The sequence below is a fragment of the Rattus norvegicus genome, chromosome 7 (genome assembly GCF_036323735.1).
Source record: "Rattus norvegicus strain BN/NHsdMcwi chromosome 7, GRCr8, whole genome shotgun sequence".
NCBI lineage: Eukaryota > Metazoa > Chordata > Mammalia > Rodentia > Muridae > Rattus > Rattus norvegicus.
In genome coordinates, this window is record NC_086025.1 from 21,520,416 (window position 1) to 21,542,707 (window position 22,292).

Below are 22,292 nucleotides of genomic sequence, written 5' to 3' on the forward strand. Positions count from 1 at the left end.
TCATGCTATATCTTTAATAATTTCCGGACAAAGGACATGCTATTTTGAGGGAGAGGCTCTATATTTGTGTTGACAGGAAAGGAGAAAAGACTTTGGACCTCTTCCAGATGATGAGGATCTGATATGACAGGGGAAGACCCCACTGAAGATCTTGGCTACAGAAAGGAAAGATTCGAAGAAATCAAACAGGACAGGTAACTTGATTTGCTGATTCTTTGACATGGGAACAGCACAATAACTGGCTTAGATGTAAAAATGTCTCTAGCCAAAACTTCAGCTAAAATTAGACAATAAATCTTGTTGAGTTATGGGATCCTTAAGATTCATCGTGCCATCCTCCACTTGCATGAATGAAGATTTATTATGATTGGTTATTGATAAAATTAACTCATAAAAAGGACAGTTGTCTTTCACTTGCTCAAACAAGGAGCAAAAATTTCAGCCTTCATTGACCTCTGCATCTTGCACCATCCATACAAATATCTTTATAGTACTAGAATTTTGATTGTGAGATTCATATATTGCAGAATGTACAACTCTGACAAGATTCATCCTCAGGGACGCTGAAATGACCTGCTGTTCCAGCCCCCTGCCTCCTGAAGCTATTTCCAGAGAATTGCTTCCAAAACAGTTTCATGATTCCAGATGGCTTTGCTTCATCCAACCTTTCAGACAGATCCAATCAAAACTTCAGTCAAATCCTGAGCTTTCTAAACATACAGAGACTGGATGCCAGATGCTAAAGCTAGCTTTCTTAAGTGTAACCAATTCTTCTAATTTTCCTATGCCTTCCCACATCTTTAAAGAATTTTTCATTGCCCCTATTCAGCAGGAATAATCCACGGAGAATCATCAGTCCCATTTCTTGAGTTTGGGTGTCTGGTTTTGGTTATTATATGAATTATAGTTAGGTTGTCATTTTAAGGGATAATTTGGAATGGTCATAATTTTGAACAGGAAGGAAATAGGATGGATTATTAAATTTATTCTTGAACAAAGCATTCTGAAGCTATAATCTTACATTGCTATAAATCTTTATAATTTATACAAAATTGAAGTTAAAACTTCTTATGTTGGTACAGAATTTATATATTTATATAGAATTAAAGTTTTCACTGATATAAGTTTCTTATATTGATATAAAATTTGAAATTAAAATTGCTACTCTTAGATAGTGCCTATGCAACTAACTTAAGAATACAAGGTTTAGACCCAGTCCTTCTAATAACTGCTATTACAAACTGTTTAGGATGATTAAGTAATGTAAGTTAAGTGTCAGAGAGTAAACTCATGGTTATGTTAGATTCTGATTTAATTATAATAAAGTGTTTTCAATATTACTCAAATAGAAAAAGCCAAGAGTAGTTAAGATTTGACAGTTCAGATATACCTTACATAGATAGTCTTCAGAAACATTACAAATTTACAGAATATGACATTTAATGTTATTATTAAAGAACACTTTACAATGAGACATGTCTGCTACTGAGAGCTTCCCCAATCCTGTTCAAAGAAGAATTAGAGCATCAAAACCTCCATATAGAGTTGCTCCAGTTATGGCAAGGTAGCCACTGGACAAAAATTGCTCAATTCATCTACAGACCAAAAAATGCTGTCCAGGAGAGACCTCATAGTGCAGGGTAGTTGACAGCTTAGCTCTGCCAAGACAGAGCAAACTAGTCCTTCACATTTCCTGTTTCATTTCAAGGTCCGTCAGATGATTCTGGGCCAGAAGACCGAGGATAGATGCTCCAACATTATCAGAAATTAGGGAACTGACCAAGTAGTCAGCTGTCTCGGCAGTTTTTTTTTAAGTTTGGAAGCTTTGTTTTTGTGCTTCCTACATATTCAGATAATAATTCACTCTCAGATTTCTAGCAGGATTGAAGACTAGTTAGTCTTATAATTAAACTTAAGTTGTTTAGCATTGAGGAAGATGATATAGATTTCAAAGGATGGTTTTCAGATGGTAATGCAAGCTAAAATCAGAACATAACTCAAGTACAGAATTGTAAGCTCTTTAAGTTAGGATAGATGGTAGAGTGCTTTATTTAATTGACAAATTGACGGACTAGATGTTAATTACATATCATACTTCGTAATTTACATAATTGTTATGGTTATGCTCAATTTGTATCTAAGAGAAGAGCCTTTATAAAAACAAAAATTGGACAGAAAAGGTGAGATGTTGGGGATTGGTTCTAATTTATTTCTGCTTCCAAAAAGCTGTGCTTCCAAACCTGAGAGTACCTGACCTCAGTTTGGCTTTGACTAATAATAAAGAATTGCTATACAGCCAGCTAGGCAGGGAGACAGGGTGGGACTTTTAGATTGTGTATGCAAGAGACCAAGGGGGTGGGGGTAGGAAGAGGAAGACGTGCTATGAGGGGAACTAGAGGGATTAGATGTAAAATTGGGTCCAAGGTAGCAGAGATGAAATGTTGATTTAGCAAGTTGACTCAGGAAACTTGGAGGGGAGAACGTATGCTAGCTATGGGAGGATTAGAAATGCCCAACCATTGAGTTAATCAAGACATATCAAAATTGGTCTGTGTGTATGTGTGTGTATGTGTGGTGCGCGTGCATGTGTGCATGTGTGTGTGCATATGCGTGTGGGTGTGCATGTGTGTCTCCTTCATGAATCCAGAGAGCTCTTGGGTGGGTGCAGTGTGCTTCTGACCTGCCAAAGCAGTTTAAATAATTTACTGCTACAACCAGACATGGTTCAAAGGATGTTGGATGTGCTTATTAGTCAGAACATGTGTGAAGGTTTGAGTGAGTAAATAGCAAATGTAAAGACCCAGAGTGCTTTGCAATAAAATAATAATAATAATAATAATAATAATAATAATAATAATAATAGGAAGAAGAAGAAGAAGAAGAAGAAGAAGAAGAAGAAGAAGAAGAAGAAGAAGAAGAAGAAGAAGAAGAAGAATTTTAGTTACCATTAGCTACTCCTTTATAAAGCAATTATAGCTGGGACCCCCAAACATCCAAAATCTTAAATGATCCATATTCTAAAAGTTTTTGAGTGTTCATAGAACACTACAAGTGAAAATGAGAAGGATCACTATGTAGGTTCATTGAAAACAATGTTTATGAACATTTTTCAAGCTGTACATTGAGGTTTTAAATGTGAAATACCCTCCCTGGGTTCATACCTTTAAATGCTTGGTCCTCAGTTGGCAGCTCTATTTTGGGAGGTCATGAAACCTTTGAGAATCCTGGTCAACTGAGTAATAGTAAGTCACTTGGGGAACAGGGGTTTCCTGTATCTTAAGGCTTATTGATAGCCCTGTTTTCTGCTTTATCTCTGTTTCATGGTCCAAGGAGGTGTGAGCAAGCCACTTTATCTGCCTATTGCCACAGCCTTGAACCACTCCCTCCATGACATCCTATCCACTGTCTTAGTTAGGGTTTGCATTGCTGTGAACAGACACCGTGACCAAGGCAACACATAAAGGCATCTATTTAATTGGGGCTGGCTTACAGTTTCAGAGGTTCAGTCCATTATCATCATAGTGGAAAGCATGGCAGGGTGCAGGTAGACGTGGTGCTGCAGAAGGAGTTGAGAGTTCTACACCTAGATCCAAAGGCAGACAGGAGGAGGGTCTCTCTTCCTCACTGGGAGAAGCTTAAGCATATGACCCCAAAGCCTCCTGCCACAGTGACAGACTTCCTCCAAAAGGCCATACCTACTCCAACAAGGCCACACCTAATAGTTTTACTTCCCATGGACCTAGTATATTCAAACCATCACACCCACCAAAATAACTCCTTGTTCTCTTGTCATATATTTATTGGGTCACAGTGATAAGAAAACAAATGGAAAAAGTTGTGTTGAAAAGTGAGGTTGGTTCTATGACTACATGACTAGGTGTTGTTCCTCAGAGGCTTCTGGGACTAGATTTTAAAATCTTAAGAGGATGTGGAAAAGTTTAGAGTTATGGACCAATGAAACCCTGGAATACTGTGGGCGGAGCCTAATGAGTCATTCTACCAGGGGTTCATAAGCTCAGGCTGCTGGTAAACATGCAGAGAGTGAAGGTCACGCTCATGAGGTTTTAGAGGGGAAGGAATCTACTCGGGAAACAGACATATTATATTCTGGTGAAGAATACGGCTACGTTCTGAGCACATTCTGAAAGCCTGCCTAAGACTGAAGCTACAAGTAATGGACTCAACTGCTTATTTCAGTTGGTGTTCAGACTTGAATGAGAAAATTTTCCCGTAGATTTTGGTCTTTTGACACTTAGCCACCAGCTAGTGGCTGCATGTGGGAAAGTTGTAGAACCTTTAGGAAGTAGAACTTCACTGAAAAATATGTCACTGGGGGTGGGCCTTGAGGCTTTATAGTCCAATCCTACTTCCTGCTCATGTTCTGCTTCCTATGTATGCAACCAGGCAGCCTTCTTCTCTGGCTACCATGCCTTCCCTAGGGCCTGCTGCAATGGCTTCCCTGCTGTCTCTTTCCTGATGTAATGGACTGTATCCCTCTGAATTGTGAGTCAAACTAAGCCTTATCTTACTTTGTTTTGGTCAGGGTATTTTATCACAGCAATGAGGAAGTAACTAAGACAGCTGGATGAGCAACAGGGTCTCCCAGGGATGGAGTATTTCGCGTTCTGAAATAAACGTGAAACTTGATGGTTAGAGATGAGATATTAAGGTTCAAAGTAATTTTTCTGAATCTCCAGTTGACATGGGTAGATTTAGTATAGTTTATCTCCATCACCAACCTGATTAGATTTACAACTACATAGTTAGGCACATGACAGATGTGTTGGGAGAATAAGAATGATGACGGACATTTCCAAAGAGGGAAGTAAGGCGTTCCCTGAATGTGGGTGGCACTGTTCCCTGGGCTGAGGTCCTACACTAAATAAAAGGTGGTGAATGAGGAGGTGGCTGTGGTCTGATAGCCCACTCCTTTATTTGTCTTCCGACATGCTGAGAGGCAAGCAAGTGAGCTCTCACTACTACAGGTAGTGTCTGGTCCTGCACTCACACCTTCTCTGCCACATGTTGCTTCCCCTGATCCATGGATCGAATTACAGCTGTTCTCCCTGACATTGCTATACCAGGCGCTCTGTCAGCAACAAGGGAAGCTACTAAGGCACTGTCCATAAAGCCTGTCAGCAGCTTCATGCCTGGACTTGGGTCTCGTCTCCAAGAAATCTCACTGTGTATCTGTGACTATTCTGGATTCCAAATGAATAAGAAACCAAACAAAAACAAAAACAAAACCACTTCTGGTCCCAAGCTGAAATTAGGCATGGTCACCCATAAACGAGGTACGTAAAACATTCCTTCTTTCTAGCAATCATTCGTATACAAACTAAAACATAATCTGTGTCTTGCTTACAAGCATTTCAAATATTCAAAAATGTTATTTTGTGACTCTGTGTGTGTATGTGTGTGGTGTAGTGTATGTCTATGTTTATATGTGTCCTTGTTTATATGTGTGTTCATGTTTATAGGTATGTGTCTATGTTTATATGTGTGTCCATGTTTATATGTGTGCCTGTTCATATGTGTGTTCATGTTTATAGGTGTGTGTCCATGTTTATATGTGTGTGTCCTTGTTTATATGTGTGTCTGTTTATATGTGTGTGTCCCTGTTTATATGTATGCCTGTTTATATGTGTGTCCATGTTTACATGTGTGTGTCCATGTTGTTTATATGTGTGTCCATGTTTATAGGTGTGTCTATGTCTGTGAAGCTGTCTGAGTATGCACATACATGTAGAAGCCAGGGTTCAATTTTGGGTGTCTTTTCAATCTTTTAGAAGATAGCTTCCCATTGAACCTGGCCCCTACCAACCAGCTATTCTAGATGACTGGCAATCCTTGGGTATCCTCCTGTCTCCTCTTCTCCAGTACCACAATAATGGACATCCAAGGAGCTCTTTATGTGAACTCAGGGGACGTGAACTCAGGTTCTCATGCTCTTATTTTTTTTTGTCGGAGCTGGGGACCGAACCCAGGGTCTTGCGCTTCCTAGGCAAGCGCTCTACCACTGAGCTAAATCCCCAACCCCTTCTCATGCTCTTATAAGTAACTACCCCATGAGGCAAATAACCATCATCTTGGGGAGTTCAGAGCTATGCCCCTTTGCAAAAGAGCATCACAGACCTAGGGGGGGGAAGACTGGTGGAGGATCTCCATCTATAGGGTTGTGGAGAAGCCCTCATGCCTCCTAGGTAAAGGCTTAAAAGGGGAAGGAAGCATACCCAAACTCCTGTAGGTAATCCCTCCCTTATGCTCTTAAGGAAGCCCAAAGAACTCTTTGGTTTCCCAAAATGAATTTTGGTAGAATGGTGCTTCAATTTGTTGTTGGAACCTTGGGAGAAGAGGCAGACATTGTTTACGACTCCTCCTGGCAAGGAGTTTTAGCACCATATGCTTGCACAACAAAATTTCACCATTTAAGCAAAAAATAACAGTTGTTAAAGTTCTTAAGCCCTACTAGGAGGAAGCACAAGTTGCCATCAGTGACCTTTGGGAAAGAATGTGTCAATATAAATTAAGTGTCATGTGCATACTTCTATCTGTTCATCTACTTTTAAGATTTATCTGGAATCTCGAAGGAGAAATCGATAGGGTCAGGCACACATCTCGGGACACACTCTCTGTTGGAAAGGGACACTGCGCAAAGTCATTTGAGGGCAATTTCACAAGGCTTAAATGTCGACTGACCAAGAGCAAACTTAGAGTGGGGAGGGGCACAGAGGTACTAGACTTTGATTAGCAGCAGAGAGGTGCCAGTACTCAAGGCCTGCAAGGGCAAGGAGTAATTTGTTTCTAGAACTTGCCATTTGCACAGGGCTCCTCCAAGTCTCTGACTCCCCATGTGGTCAGCCCAGGGGAAGAAATGACCCAGTCTCATCCCTCCAGCTCTGCTTGTATTGGCTCCTTCCAATCTTTTGACTCCAACCACATCCAGAGGCAAAGGAGCTTCTGACAAAATCCAGGTGGTGGACAGGGTGGACAGCGGCTCTGGAGAGACAAATGCAAACTTTCCAGCACACTTCATTATTTTTAAGAGCAAAAATTTAAAAAATGGAAGACTACACAAATGTACAAATGTTGGGAAGTTAGCCAATAGAGTATGGTACATTTTTCAGGGGGATGTCACACAGCCATCGCAATGCTGCTTTTGAAGAAATGATAACACAGAAACATGTTTTCTATATAATCTCAGCTGAAGACAATAGGGTAGAAAATTATATATGACTTCAATTATGGAGAAAGGATGCATATGACCCACTGGGGAAATAGATGAGAAGAAACAGGCTCAAAATTAATTTGGTAATTTACCAAAATTAATTGGGATAATTGATTTGGTCATTAGGACTTCATTCCCTTTCGTCCCTGCTTCCTTCCTCCTCTTCTACTTCCCTCTCCTTTTCCTCTTCCTCCTTCTCCTCTTATTTCACACAAACCATATACAAGGTTGCTAACACAGCATGACTGTAAACAATAAGGCTTTTACTTTCAGTAGCTTATAGTCTACTGGGTCAGAAAAATTAATTTCTAACTGATTACAACAAAATTCAATGGGAGAAACCTATTTTTTTTTATGTCAGCTGGTAGATATATTCAGGGAAACCTTCTAGAGCGTGTAGAACTGATAGTGTGCCCTGAGAGAGGAGAAATTATTTTTTTAGGTAGATAAATAGCAGAGGAGAACCCTGGAAAGAAGACACCAGAAGCCAAAACACCGTGCTGCTAAGTGCACAACAGCCCAGCATGGTAGCAATTGGATGGGTCTAGAGCAGTCATTGGCCAAAGTGAAGGAACTTTCTACAATACACACAGCCTCTATGTCCCACCTTGCTGCAGAGCCCAAGAAAATTGTTCAGGAGAAGCTTCCCAGACATTTCCAGATGTCTAAGTCATGGCTCCCAGCTATAAACCTAAACCAGCCAACTGTCAAAGACTATGTCAAACCCTGGGAGGCAGATGCCCAGCAATCTGTAGCCACCTCCCCCTGAGATGCTGCCTGGCAACTGCTGATAACTTGGCCACTGTGAGTGGAAGTGAACCTCTGGTATTGAGGAGGAGATGGATGTGGGTATGGTGTAGACAAGTTGAAGATCTATTCTGTGGTCTTCTAAGGACCACAGCAAGCCTGCCACTAACATAAGCTAGTGTAGTATTTCCAAACTCAGTTTTTCAGAACCATGGGCTGTATAGAATCTGTGGGTACTGTAACACAGACAAGCACACAAACCCAGACATGTGCTTACACTCCTCAAACTTAAAAAGTTAGACTGATTCTTTACTAGAAGATATCCCAGATTCTTTCAATATCTTCTGCATGGGCGAGTCTTCTCTGGGCATTATACAGCTCAGGGCTCCCAGATATATCTAACCAAATTACTCTTCTTCCTCCTCCTTCTCCTCCTCCTCTATTTTATCTCTTCCTCTTCTTTCTTCTCCTCCTCAAACTCCTCCTCTTCCTATCATCCTCTGCCATCTTTTGGGGGAAAAATCATGTTTTAGGTCTGGTGCTTGCCTCAGAAAGAAAAGAACTCCTCAATTCATCTATCTCTTCACACTTAGAGCAGCAAAAATAAGGACTACTTGTCCAATGACATACAAACATGACCTTTATGGAAGCCAGCAAAGCACACAGGCACTGTGCATGTTGATGCATGTATGCCACATGTGTAATCGCTGTGTACATCTACATGAGGGCGTGCAAGTGTGAGCATAGGAAAGACACACAGAGAAGGGGAAAGAGTAGAAGAAGGATGCTGTGATGGTTTAGGTGAAAATGACCCCCTTCTAAGGGAGTGGCCTTAGACGGTGTGGCCTTGTTGGAATAAGTATGGCTTTGATAAAGAAAGTATATCACTACTGGGCGGGTTTAGCCAGGTCTAGTGGCATTTTCTTCCTGCTGCCAGCAAATCCAGATATAGAACTCTCTGGATTCATTCTCCAGCACCATGTCTGCCTACACACTGCCATGCTTCCCACTATTGATGATAACGGACTGAACCTCTGAAACTGTAAGCCACCCCCAGTGAAATGTTTTTCTCTATAAGAGTTGTTATGATCATGGTGTCTCTTCACAGAATAGAAGCCTAAGTTGGAAATGTCCTTGGCTTGGGCACCTCATACACGGTATCCCTTGGTAACAACATCATCTCAACAATCAAGCAGAATTACACTACTTTAAGTGGACTTGGATTAGGTGGTCTGATTTATTTTGATTTCAATGAAATCTCTGCCTCGTGTCCTCCAGCCACCCCTCTGAGATGAGCTGCTACAGCTCACCATGCTTATGCCAGACCCAATTTTGAATGTCTGAAGGTAACTGGCTTTTCTCTGTGATCGTTTCAATTTTTTTCTTTAAAGTCTTTGATAAGGAGTGTCCCCCATGTAAAGATCATCATTTTGGCTGGAGAAAGGATAATTAACAGTTGTTGATCATCTCCATAAGCCATCCTTGGGCTTAGCATTATAAATGTTTGACCTCATTTTGTTCTTCCAGAAAACCCAATAGATTGTTTTCCTTTCCACAAATGATGGCGTCTGGTAACAGCCTTTGAACACTGGCCTGCAGGAGCAGGCTCGGTCTGGCCTTTGTAACATTTACTGAATGGAAGAATAAAGGAGCAGTGAACAAACATGAGGAAGCCGAGGCTAAGTAACTGACTCAGCATTGCCCAATTAAATTCTCAAGCCTCTCTGTCTCTGTGTCTGTCCCTCTGTCTCTCTGTTGCTCGGTCTCTGGCTCAGAATAATCCAGCTCCATTCTCAAGTTTCTCTGTCTTTCTCTGTCTCTCTGTCTCTGTCTCTCTGTCTCTCTGTCTCTTCCTCCTCCTCCTCCCTCTCTATGTCTCTTGCTCAGTATCACCCAACTTGATTCTGAAGTCTCCCCCCTTCCCCCCCTACTTCCATACAAGGAGACACAACCCACCTTCCCTCCCTTCTTCCCTCCCTTATCCCTCCTTCTATCCCTCCCTTCTTTCCTCTCTTATCCCTCCTTCCATCCCTCCCTTCTTCCCTCTCTCTATCTCTCTATCCTTCTTAACCTCCTTCTCTCATTCCCTGTATCCTTCCCTGCCTCCCTTCTCCCTCTTGTTCGCCCCATTCCTGTATCATTCTCCTTTTCCCCCTCCTCTTCTTATTCCCTGACTCTATTTCCTCCTCCCCCTCTCCCTCCCTTCCTCTCTTCCTTTCCTGCAGTATGCCACCTGTTAGGCAGCCCCTCCACCACTCTCACAACCCTAGCCCACGGATCACACTCATTGGCACCCCAAGGTGCAAGTAATCTAATCCCGTGCCCTTAGAAACTAACAACATGTGTGGTACATCCTCTGACCCAGTGCCGTGACCTTGGACAGCATGGAGGTCATTCACTCAAAGGCTCTCATTGTCTAACGAGGACAGTGACCCAAGAAATGTGACCCAAACTGCTGAGGCAGTAGAAGGCAGACTTAAGACCACTTCCAACTGTGCAGACTCTCACACTGGTTACTAGTTACGAGTTACTAGTTCCTAGCTACTTGGAGTGTTTGAAAGCAGCTGAGGAAAGAAGCAGTTTGAAAGCAGTTTCCTCTGGAGTGGCGCCTCGCTGGTGCTCACGTGGCAGGGCTGGAGGTACCTGGTCCAGGGAGCAGAGACAGAGATGAATGCTTAGCTCCTCCTCCTTTTTAATCTGTCTGGGATGCTCCTGTTCCTGGATTACTGCTGCCCATATTTTGGGGTGGATCTTTCTTTCTCAGTTAAACCTTTCTGGAAATGTCTTCATAGACACACCCAGAGATGCATGTCCACGGAAATTCTAAATCCAATCAAGTTGACATTTAAGATTAACCATCATAATACTTATGGAGTCAGCTGTTGAGACGAGAGTCTGAAATACAGCACTGGCCAAATGTATGCTATGATTATACCACGAGAGAATTAAAACCCAGAGGCATCCACTTCATCTGCCCAACTTTGTTCTATAAAAGCTATTTTTATTAAAAGAAGAACTCAAGCTGCCTGCTAATGTCTACATCATACTCACAAACTTCTGGGATTTCTGCCCATGGTGAAGTCCAAGTTACCGGTTTCTCAGTGAGTTAGGATAGGAAAGTGAAACCACTGGCTTACCAGTTCAGTGTAGCGTTCCTGGCTGCCATCGATCCTTCCTCCTTATAGCCCACGTCTTTATATTCCTGTCACCAAGCCTGGGCTCTTTACATACTTCCTCCAAAAGACAGCACACACCACCACGCCTGCAGGACATTGTGGGCTGTGGTTGCTCCTTTCTTAGCTTCATCCACCACCATGTCTCTGGCTCCCGGCGACTCACATTGGGCAAGCGTTAACTTGGTGAGAGTTAGTAATCTCCTTCTACCTTGTCAGCTGAGAGACCATTTTTGTTGTGCATGTGTGCTAGTTAGTTATTTTGTCCACGTGACATAAGCTCTAGTCACCTGGGAGGAGGACATGGGTTGAAAAGGCCTCTAGCAGACTGGCCTGCTGACTATCTGTGGGACATTTTCTTTTGCTTGTTGATTGACATAACCCAAGGCCAGCAGACGGTCTTGAGTTGTGTGAAGGGTAACAAGCTGTGGAGAGCAGACCTCGGTGAGCAGCATTCCTCTATGATCTTTGATTCAGTTTCTGTCTCTCAATTCCTGCCTTGACCTTCCCTTCATGAAGAACTGAAGCTGTAAGATGAGCCAGACCCTTGCCTCCCCAACTTGCTTTTGTTCATGATGTTTATCCCAATCCAAAGCAAACTAGGACAGAGGCATGCTGGCCAGGGTTCCCTGTCCACACCAAGTCCCTTCACAGTGACTCAGTAATGTGAGTGAATGCAGGGGATTGGGGATGGTTAAGGGAGAGAGAGAGAGAGAGAGAGAGAGAGAGAGAGAGAGAGAGAGAGAGAGCATAGTTAGAGGCAATGGCATCTGGGAGAGTCCAGAGCAGACATGTCCAGACTTGAGTTGGGTCATGTGAGGAGATGGGGGAGGGGAAAGAAGAGGGGAGAGAGAGGAACCAGTTGCAGCAGCCAGGGGGTCAAAAGGTACAAAGAGAATGGGTAACCAAAATGGTTGGATAACATAGGAAAGGTAGCCCAGCCCTCTGGGCTGGAGAATCAGGATAGGGGTGAGATATGCCCGCCAGGAGGGCCCCTTAACTGTGGGACTGAAGGATGCTGGGAGAACCTGGCAACTAGTATCTGCTTTGATATGTTGAATAGGCACCTCAGCCATCTGTCCGGGTTTGAACCCTAACATTGAACGTGATAATCACTCTTCCACAGAGGTAATCTCTGTCCATGGTCCCCATCTCTGGAAGGGATAGCCTCTCATCTCCCCTTTCTAGGGGAGGAGAAGCCTGGGTTAGACCATGCCTGTATAGTTCATCCAGCACATAACAGATAGGAACCAGAAACTAGATTGCCTTACCTTGAGTTTAGTGTTCTTCCAGCTATCAAATGGGTTACCCTCCTTCCCTTCTCAGTGACTACTTAACAGTGCATAGTCTTCCTGGCCTATAAGTACAGTCAGCATGAAGCTTGTTAGTTAAAATGTTATGGTAGGAGGCTGGAGAGATGGCTCAGAGGTTAAGCACACTGGCCGCTCTTCCAGAGGTCCTGAGTTCATTTCCAGCAACCACATGGTGGCTCACAACCATCTGTAATAGGATCTGATGCCCTCTACTGGTGTGTCTGCAGACAGCTACAGTATACACAAAATACATGTACATAAAATAAATAAATTAATCTTTAAAAAATGTTATTGTTACACATATGATACTTCATTTAAAAAAGCAACACTATCCAGTAGTAATTGCTAATATTTATTGATTATTGGCAATGGACTGGTTGGTCATATCCACTCTATATATATTAATTGTGCATATAATTTAATACTTGCTATCCAATTGTCATCTCCATGTAGTAGATGAAACACTGGAGGTCAGACAAGTTAAATAACTTCCCCTAGGTGTTGGTATTCTGTCTAAGCTCCAACCCCACAGCTACCTGGCAGTAGCCAAGTATGCTCCGCCCCACAGTTGCCTAGCAACAGCCAGCTGTGCCTGACTATATAAGGGGCTGCTTGCCCACTCCTTTCCCTCTTACTTCCCTCTTACTCTTTGTTCTTCTCTGTTCTTGCCTTCTTCCTCCTTCCCCCTTTCCACCATGCGCCCATGGCTGACCTTTCCTCTCCTCTTCTTCTCTCATTAAACCTCTCCACGTGGAACCATGTTGTCTTGGCGTCTTCTGTCCCGGCGTGGGCCGAGATTTAAACCCTAACACTAGGTCACCCAGCCACTGTGCAAAAGGACTTTGAGCAAAGACCATCTGCCTTCTCGGTCGTCTTCTTTATCCCTTTCTTGTTGTGTTTTACAATACAGGATTAGCTGTTCTCTCAGTCAATTACTAAACAGAAGCTGCTGGTAAACAGAGCTCAGATAAGGTAAGTCACTAACAGCATCAATGTGTGACTCAGAGATAACAAAAGTCAACTAAAGGAGTGCAGTTGTTGGGTCCTCTGCTGGTCTGGAAGTCACCCTTTATCCATTCTCTCTGGGAACACTTAGTCTGTCTCTGAATGGGACCCTGTGCTTATGAGATGTCAAAGGTGCGAACTAACCATGGCCAAGTCACTAGCCTAGAGAGGCTCTGAGTTTAAATGAAGAGCGTGATGGTTGCTACAGCAGGGATGTGACAGGAAAATGCTGTGCCGGGGGTGTGGGGGAAGCCTGCACAGGAGTCAAAGGTCATAGGCAAGGACATAGAGATTCAGCAGTGTAGGCATAATGTTTTGAACGCGGTATAAAACTTACCCTGGAGTTATTCAAATACTGAATTCTCTGCCCTCATGTCATGTTTCAGTCCAGACGGGGCATTGTAATGCTGATACGAAGAACCTCCTGTCTCAAGTTTGTGTAAACAGTTCTTAGCCTTTATTCTCTGCCTTGTCAATAAGTAGAAGTTACCCAAGGGTTGGGCAGAATAGAGAATAGGACAGGATGTCCTCTAAAAAGAGGAAGGAGAGAGGGAGATTTAGATGAGCCGACAGGATAGAGGAATTGAATCCATAAAGAAGGGCCAAAAGAGCCAGATCCAGTAGTCATATGCAAGTATTATGGGATGGGGCTGGGAGGTAGCCAGTTCGGTATAGACGTTTGAGGTATGCTATTTAACTGCTCGGCTATTGATGTGTAGTTTTACAGAAATCGTGGTTTCTCTGTGAAGGTAAATGAGAACGGCCGCTGGATTAATCCACTGCCGCACTTATATTAAAGAAGATTCATTTACACAGCAGGGAGAGGTTTTCCATTTAGAGACCTTTTCAGTGGACAGGCCGTAGTCAATATCAAGAGATCTGTGTCTGTGGCTAACTCTAGGACCACCAGGCATAGAGCGGAGCAAACACATCCAAAGGACCCGGCTACTCCACAGCTGCAGAACAGAAATGAGGAGAACCAAGAGCAGAGGCTAGAAGAGAATCTAGCACAGGATAAAACTTGCAGGCAGAGGTTCTTGCCCTGTTAGACATGGGTCTTCAAGGACGTAAGTAACACACTCAAGGAAACTCCCCAGGGCATACCTGGAGCCATCTCCCAAGTGATTCTAGATTCTGTCCAATTGACAATGGCAGTAAACATCACAGCTAGCTGGCTCTCCTCCTGTGCCTGGTCTGAGACAGCTGAGTGTGCTCTCTCCTTCTGGAACTACTTGTGTCTCTCTCCAGGGTGTTATTTACTGGGTGGCTCTGCCCTCTCAGCTGTCTGCCAGTCTCCAGAAAAGCAGTGGATTCAGGAAGCAGTCTCTCCTTCATTACCCTGAGGTAGAGCAGCTTTGAGCTTCCAGCACACTAAGTAGACGTGGCTTTCCTCCCTCAGCTGGCGTTTGCTTAAATAATCAAGACACGTTTTTTTGGAGGCTTCAGGGTCTATCCTTGGCTTTGAAATGAACTGTCTCAGGTAGGCAAGTTGCCCTACACAGAGTTTCCTTGGGTCTGAAATGAGAAGTGGGTGGGGCTATCTCGAATGCCTATTCAGCCCATTGTTATTTATAACTGGCGAATATTCTTTGCAAACAGCACTGGGTTTAATAAGAACATTTTCATACAGGTGTATAGCATTCTTTGGCCATTTCTCCTTTTATGCTACCTCCCATGACTCCACATTGTTCCCCTGGACAGTCTCACCCTCTACTCAGATCAGAGCTCACACATGACTTTATATATCTTTATACCATCTAGGACCCTCTTAACGAGAGAAAACAGGACATAGTTGTCATCTTGAGTCAGTTTTGATTCTCTTCATGTGAGAAAGGACAAAATGAATTTGTTCCTCATGGCCCAATAAAAATTCATGAGTCTCAAGTACATCTTGAACCCTGTATGGTCACTGATGGTATTACTCTAAAATTCTTGTGCTCAACTTGTTGTTATAGTCTTAGCATTCAGGGAGATTTGTGGTGAAGTCAGTCAAGGTGAAAGTGGTCAGCTGAGAGTTTTCCATCTTCTGTTATGCTGAGACTCTTGGGTATTTGCTGTGGCACCAGCCACCATAGAGCGGTGGCAGCAACAGTGGAAAAACAAGCTGTTTCTGCAGCCAACCACTGCGGCCCTCTCCCTGGCTTACATGGATTTTAAAGGTATTCTCGCCCCAGGGTCAGGGCAAAGCGTGGCTCCTGTAGGGTACAACACACACCATGTCCTCCGCTTTCTGACCTACCAGGGACTTTTCCAGGGGTATTCTGTCTCCTGCAGGAGGTCTCATGAACATTAACTGAGGGCAGGGGTGGGACTTCAGATGCATGACCGTTAATTAAGCCCTGAAGTAAAAATCAGACTTTTTGACTCCATTTTGCCATTTTAAAGATGTGGGTGTTCAGGAGATTTAGTTTACATGTATGTTCCGCTTAGTCACCAAGTGTCCATTACATGCCAGGTGCACTGTTAGGTGCCTAGGATCCTGTGGAGAAAGACCAAAGGCTTGGATCTCAGGAAGACCGTGGCCTAGTTAGGAAGAAAGACATTGGATTGATGTTTTTATAAAGCAATCATCAGGGTTAGGGTTGAGTTACGTTTAAGGATTGATGGACAGATTACTGCAACAATCTATCACAAGGGCTCAAAAGCAAGCCTAGGGATACAGAAAATACCCCTAACAAAAAGATATTATTTCAGCTTAAACTTGTCATAGAAGATGACACTAAATAAATGGTGAAAGGAAGAGTTTAGAAAACAAACAAACGAACGAATGAACTGATCTGGGGTTGCACACCTTTAATCCCTGCACTCAGGAGGCAGAGGCAGATGGATCTCTTGTGTGTTCAAGGTTAGCCCCATCTACATGGTGAGTCCCAGGTCAGTCGAGGTTACAAAGTGGGACCTTGTTTCAAATATAAAATAAAATAGCATGTGTAAAAGCCCAGGGTCTAAATGAGTTTGGGGAAATCAGTATGTACAATAGAGATCTGTGTTTATTGGCCTTTGGGATGTCTCTTTCAATTGGTTGGCCATGCTAGTTCTGTGTGATCCTGCTACAAATCCTACAACAGAGGTTCTTGTTCAAGAACAAGTGCTTAAAATTGGCATTACAAGAATTCATTCTATATATGGACAGACTACTAAGGTTCCTGAGACAACAGAGAGAGAAAGAGAGAAATAGAGAGAGAGAGAGAGAGAGAGAGAGAGAGAGAGAGAGACATACAGAAGAGACACACACAGAGAGACAGAGACATACACAGAGAGAGACAGAGCGACAGAGAGACTGAGAGACAGAGAGAAACAGAGAGTCAAAGAGAGACACACAGAAAGACACACAAAGAAAGACAGAAACATACACACATACATAACACACACACACACACACACAGAGAGAGAGAGAGAGAGAGAGAGAGAGAGAGAGAGAGAGATACACATTTGTGTGTGTGTGTGCCCACACATGCATGCATGTGAATTTGGAAAACAGAGGTTGACACCCAGTATCCTCCTAAATATCTGTCTTATTTTTTGAGACAAGGTCTCTCAATGCACCTGGACTTTACCAATGGTGCTAGACTAGAAAGCTCCTGGTATCATCCTGTGACTGTCACCTCCCATCCCAGTACTAAAATCACAAATATGCACCATCACACCTGGCTTTTGGGTAGGGATTGGAGAACCCAAACTGAGGGTTCTTCTGCTTGCATGGCAGGCACTCTACCAACTTAGCCAGCTCCCCAGCCCCACCTTTAGGAAGATTCTACATGGGATCCAGAGCCACAAATAGAAAAATAAAGAAGAACCTCAAGGATAATTATCATTTTCCAGGAGCAGAAAAATAATTTAAAAACGGATTAGCCCTATTCTGAACCCCCAGGGAGATGAGTCACCTCATCTTTCAGAAGAAGTTAGTGCAGAGACATAACATTTCAGGAGAGAAAATGTCTGAGATGAGGATATCCAAGAAGAAAAATAAAATCAATAGAAGGGCTGGAGGTGAAAGGTTAGGATAACTTTCCAAAGTACAGGCAAGATCCTTGCTATTCATCTAAAAGAAAAAGAGAGAAAATAGGAGGAAGATATAACCGTTTGACGGTTTGGATGAAGATCCAGAAATAGACAGCAGAGATGAGAAAGAATAAAAGAAAAGTGTGGAAGAAATACCGTAATACAAGACTCAGGGCCATACAAAAGAAACCAGCTTCTTAGCTCTACCCCTCAGAAGGTAGAAACTATTTCCCCACCACCCCTTAGTCTAGCCCAGCTTTGTGGAGATCTGCACTGAGCCACAGAATGAGACAGATGCTCTGAGCCAGCTCTCTGAGAAGTTCTGCACTGTCCATTCCCACTGTTAGGACCACCGCTGACTTCAGGCTTTAGAAGGAGCCTAGGCCCTCAGCTGGAGGATGCAAGGTCGAGCCCAGGTGATCCCAACTTCATGGACTCGGGCTAGCCAGACCATGGAACTGCATCCTACATACCAGACCTATCTGCTCATCAAAACCCCACATTAGAACTCCAGCATAGATAAGGGAGAGTCTCCCAGGCCTTTTCTAGGAAAGAGCGAGTAACTTTTCTATGGGAAAGGTATGTGGTCATTGATAGATTACACATACACCCGTGGATGGCCCTATAGCTATGAATATATAGTCTACACAAAGCGGTCTCAGTGGATTATAAGACAGTAGAAGAATCTAAAGAGGAGGAGGAAGAAAAGGAGATAATGATGAGGTTAGGAAGGGACATGTGGGGCTGGAGAGATGGCTCAGCCATTAAAGGCTAGGCTCACAACTAAATATATAAGGAAGGGACATATGTGTGGGGAATCTAGGAATGCTAGAGGGAGTAGGAAGTGGATATGATCAAAATACAACAAACACTTGTATGAAATTCCCAAGTATATTATATATTAAATATACATTTATTTATGTTACAAATACATAATATATGATAATAATAACTACAAAATATATCTAAAAGATAGACTGTCAAGGTGAATTATAAAAACCCAACTCAATATCATATATATTAAATGGTACTTATTTATATTATGTATGTATGAATTATATGATAGTAACTATAAAATATATTTAAAAGGTAGATTGTTAAGAATGGATTATAAGCTAAGGCCCAACTCTTTATGTAGTCACTATTAAAATTTCCACTCGAAACATAAGCAGCCTGGGAATTAGAAGTAAGAGGACAGAGGAAGACGTACTGCATCCTTCTGTTCTCTAGACAGCCTGAAGCTGCTGTGAGTGACAACACAGGAAGTGGGCTACAGATGGTGAGAAATCATGCTAGGCTGGGTGGTCCTGCAAGAAGACATGGCGGTTATGAATGTGTGTGCTCTGATGGACAGTTATGGATGTGTGTGCTCTGATGGACAGTTATGGATGTGTATGCTCTGATGGACAGTTATGGATGTGTGTGCTCTGATGGGCAGTCATGAATGAGTGTGCTCTGATGGACAGTCATGAATGTGTGTGCTCTGATGGGTGGTTATGGATGTGTGTCCTCTGATGGACAGTTATGGATGTGTGTGCTCTGATGGGCAGTTATGGATGTGTGTGCTCTGATGGGCAGTTATGGATGTGTGTGCTCTGATGGGCAGTTATGAATGTGTGTGCTTTGATGATGGGTTCCCAGAATATATTGGTCAGAAACTGGAACTGAAAGAGAAATAAAAAGAGGCCCTGGATGATGAAGATATCAGGACCCCACTACAATAACAGAACAAGTGAGTCATCAGGAAAGATGCAGTTGACTAAGTTATGTTACTAATCCATCTGCTCTTCTTCCTCTCAAATGGTCCCTTCTCTACTTCTGTATCTTAAAAAACAAACAAACAAACAAACAAACAAACAAAAAACAGATTCTGCATATGTGAGAAAACATGCCATATTTGTCTTTCCAAGTCTGGCTTTTTGTTTAGTGTGATCTTCACTTCTATTCATTTATTCTCCCACAAATTATTTATGTTTGTTCTTCTTTATGCTTGCATAATATTCCATTGTGTGCCTCTAACATACCTTCTTTATTCATTTATCTGTTAAGCACATTTAGATTGATTTCATAGCCCAGATATTATATTACAAAGCATCATGATAATCAAATGTGTCGATATCTGTGCTGCCTAAGATACCTTCAGGTAGGTTCTCAGCAGTAGATAATGTGGTAGATCCTTTCTGTTGATGCTATTTTTTTTAGGGACAGAGTCTCCTTTATCTCAGGCTGGTCTTGAACTCACTACACAAGAGAGGACCACCTTACATAGCTGATTCCTCTTTCCTTCACCTTCCAAGCACTAGGACTCTACAGGCATGCATCATAACACCCAGCTTCTTGTGGTAATTCTCGCTTTAGTTTCTACCTCTCCTTGGTTGTTACGACAACCCATCAGATATTCATTCTCCTTTTGTTTTACAACTGGGAAGCGGAAGTTCTGGTAGGTTAGGTGCCTGAACCCACACCACACCCATGGAGCTACAACAGAAGTGAGATTTTAACCCATGTCCAGCTCCAACGTTCATGCTCATCCACCACACCCCCTGCCTCTTCAAAGACTCTCAACCGACTCTTCCCTTTCTCATTTCTCCTCCCTTTCCTACTTCTCTTTGCTTCCTGTATCTCCAGAGTATGTGACAGCTGGGAAGAGGACATGGACCCCAATGGGGGGTGGCACACCAGAGCTGCAGTTTTTCCTCCCTCCACGGAGGGCTCAGGGCACAGAACCTGCAGCAGGAGAAAGGGAGGCAGTGGTCGTGTGTTTGGCCCCTGGGTGTCCTTATGTTCTGCAGAATCTCAGCTTCCTAGGAGTCTGGATCCTTCTCTTCCAGCTCTAGAGAACAGCATATCATTCTGCAGCTTCATTTTGAACTTTCTGAAAATACTCTTCTTCTCAGTCTGCTAGACTAACCAAGAACAGAAGAGATCATGGCTCAGAAAAGAACAAAAGCCAAGACTTTCTTTTCTTGATAACAGTGTATACAACCCCTACATTCCATTCAGGCCTTCTGCAAAGACCTCTGAGCATACTTTCTGTGTTTTTTGTGACTAAAATATGATGTACCTTAAAAGCCATTCCTGCCTCTTGTGATGTGGTCATAAAAATTATTTCTGCATTAAATACCTTATCCCCATCCTGTCGAGTGTGAGCCCCGCTGCTGGATGAATCACTGGAGAAATGATTGCAAAATGCTTTCCCTTCTGATTGCAGGGCTGAGTCTTATTCGATTAAAGGATAAAAGCAAAATTGATCAAATATGTGGACACTTGGAGTGCATTTTTATTGCTGCTGAGCAAATTTTGAAGCGCAGTAGTCAGATTCGATTTTACTCCCCGTGGCTGTTCCCTTCGGAAGAGGGAGATTAGATGAGGAAGGCCCACTGCTGGCCCTGCCTTGGGCACGAATAATTGGCCAGTTTCTAATTTTGGCTTCCTGAACCTTCTATGATTTGGAGTACTCAACCAGCATCAGGAAAGCTTCCTTCTAATCCACCAGCCTGTAGGATTTTTCTGACATCCTGAGGGTGAAGCTTTCGGGAGTTAACAAAAACATGTATGTAGCCGGGCCTCCCTTCCATCCCGACCTCTGCCTTCTTAACCTTTCAGGGTATCAGGAAGATGAGACCAAGAGGCAGGGGCGAGACGTGGGAGCACCAAGGAACTGTTGGTTTTCATTTCAGCTGTGTCAGTAATCCCATCTCAGCCTACTTCTAGGTGCTTCAGTGATTGGGAACGTGACCAGTGCCTTCCTGCCTTGAAATTCTACACTCGTCTTATTTTATAGTTTGAAAGTATCACCAAGGACAGAAGTTAAATAGCAAAACTGGTCACGTGTCTTTCATGTATGCCCTAAAATACTGAGGCCTGGCACCTCATAACTTGGTTAATTGTTACAATGACCTGCAAAGAGTGGCTGTTATAGTGCTGGCACAAGACTAGTGAGATATTGCAAGTTTCCTAAGTGCAAAGAGTCCTAGAGCTTGCATTTGAAGCCAGGCGTTTTTTTAGTGTAAGCCTTGGTTGGGCACGTGACCTCTGAGGCTGAGTATGAGCCCTGGAGCAGGGTTCAGTGATAAAAGCGCAGATGATTAAATTTCATTGTATCTCCTCCCGGGACCTTCTTTGTATTCACTGCACTTACACACACACACACACACACACACACACACAGACACACACTTCAGAATCCACTCATCACCCCTGCTCACCCCTGGTTCACCTGCATTCCACTCTGGCTCTGTTTCTTACTTACTGTATGATTTCGGTCGTATTTCTCACTTTATCAGTCCCGACTGGCCCTCTTGGTAATTTTGAAACCACAAGGATGCTGGCAGCTTGAGATTTCTCTACGTGTGAGGCCCAGAGGCAACCAAGGTACACTCCCAGGAGGGGCAGAGAATCTAGCAGGAGGAATGTGGGAAGTGCTTTGTGTGGTCAGTGTTTTAATCCGTGGAACCTGGAATTTCCACGCGTACTCTTCCACCCAAGATACTTGACAGGGTGCTCTGCTCGTGAAGGGCCTCTCTGGAGTGTTTGTTGACTTATTTTATGAACTAAACCAGGCGGTGTACTAGACATAGCTAGTTTCTGTAGCAAATTAAGGAAAAAATACCACGAAGTGTCCAGAATATATTTAGAGGTAAAACTGACAAACAACCAGAGGAAAGATGGACATTCCATTGCAAATATCCTTCAAAGAAAAAAAAATCGACCGATTGACACGGTGGAATCAGGGGGAAGAAATGCCAGGTTTGCGACTGAGGCCAAACCACTCACAAATATAGCGAGATTTACACGATACACCTCAAATCCACCAGCAAGGAC

General features: G+C 43.1%; 1 long non-coding RNA gene across 1 annotated transcript in view; it reads left to right on the top strand.

The window, feature by feature from the left end:
• Positions 1–13,871, top strand: part of LOC120093543 (uncharacterized) — a 94,980-nt gene extending 81,109 nt beyond the window's left edge. The window contains exon 3 of the long non-coding RNA XR_005486795.2: positions 77–13,871. This is a non-coding gene — a long non-coding RNA (uncharacterized LOC120093543). The remainder of the gene's footprint in view (positions 1–76) is intronic.
• The last annotated feature ends 8,421 nt before the right edge of the window (positions 13,872–22,292 follow it).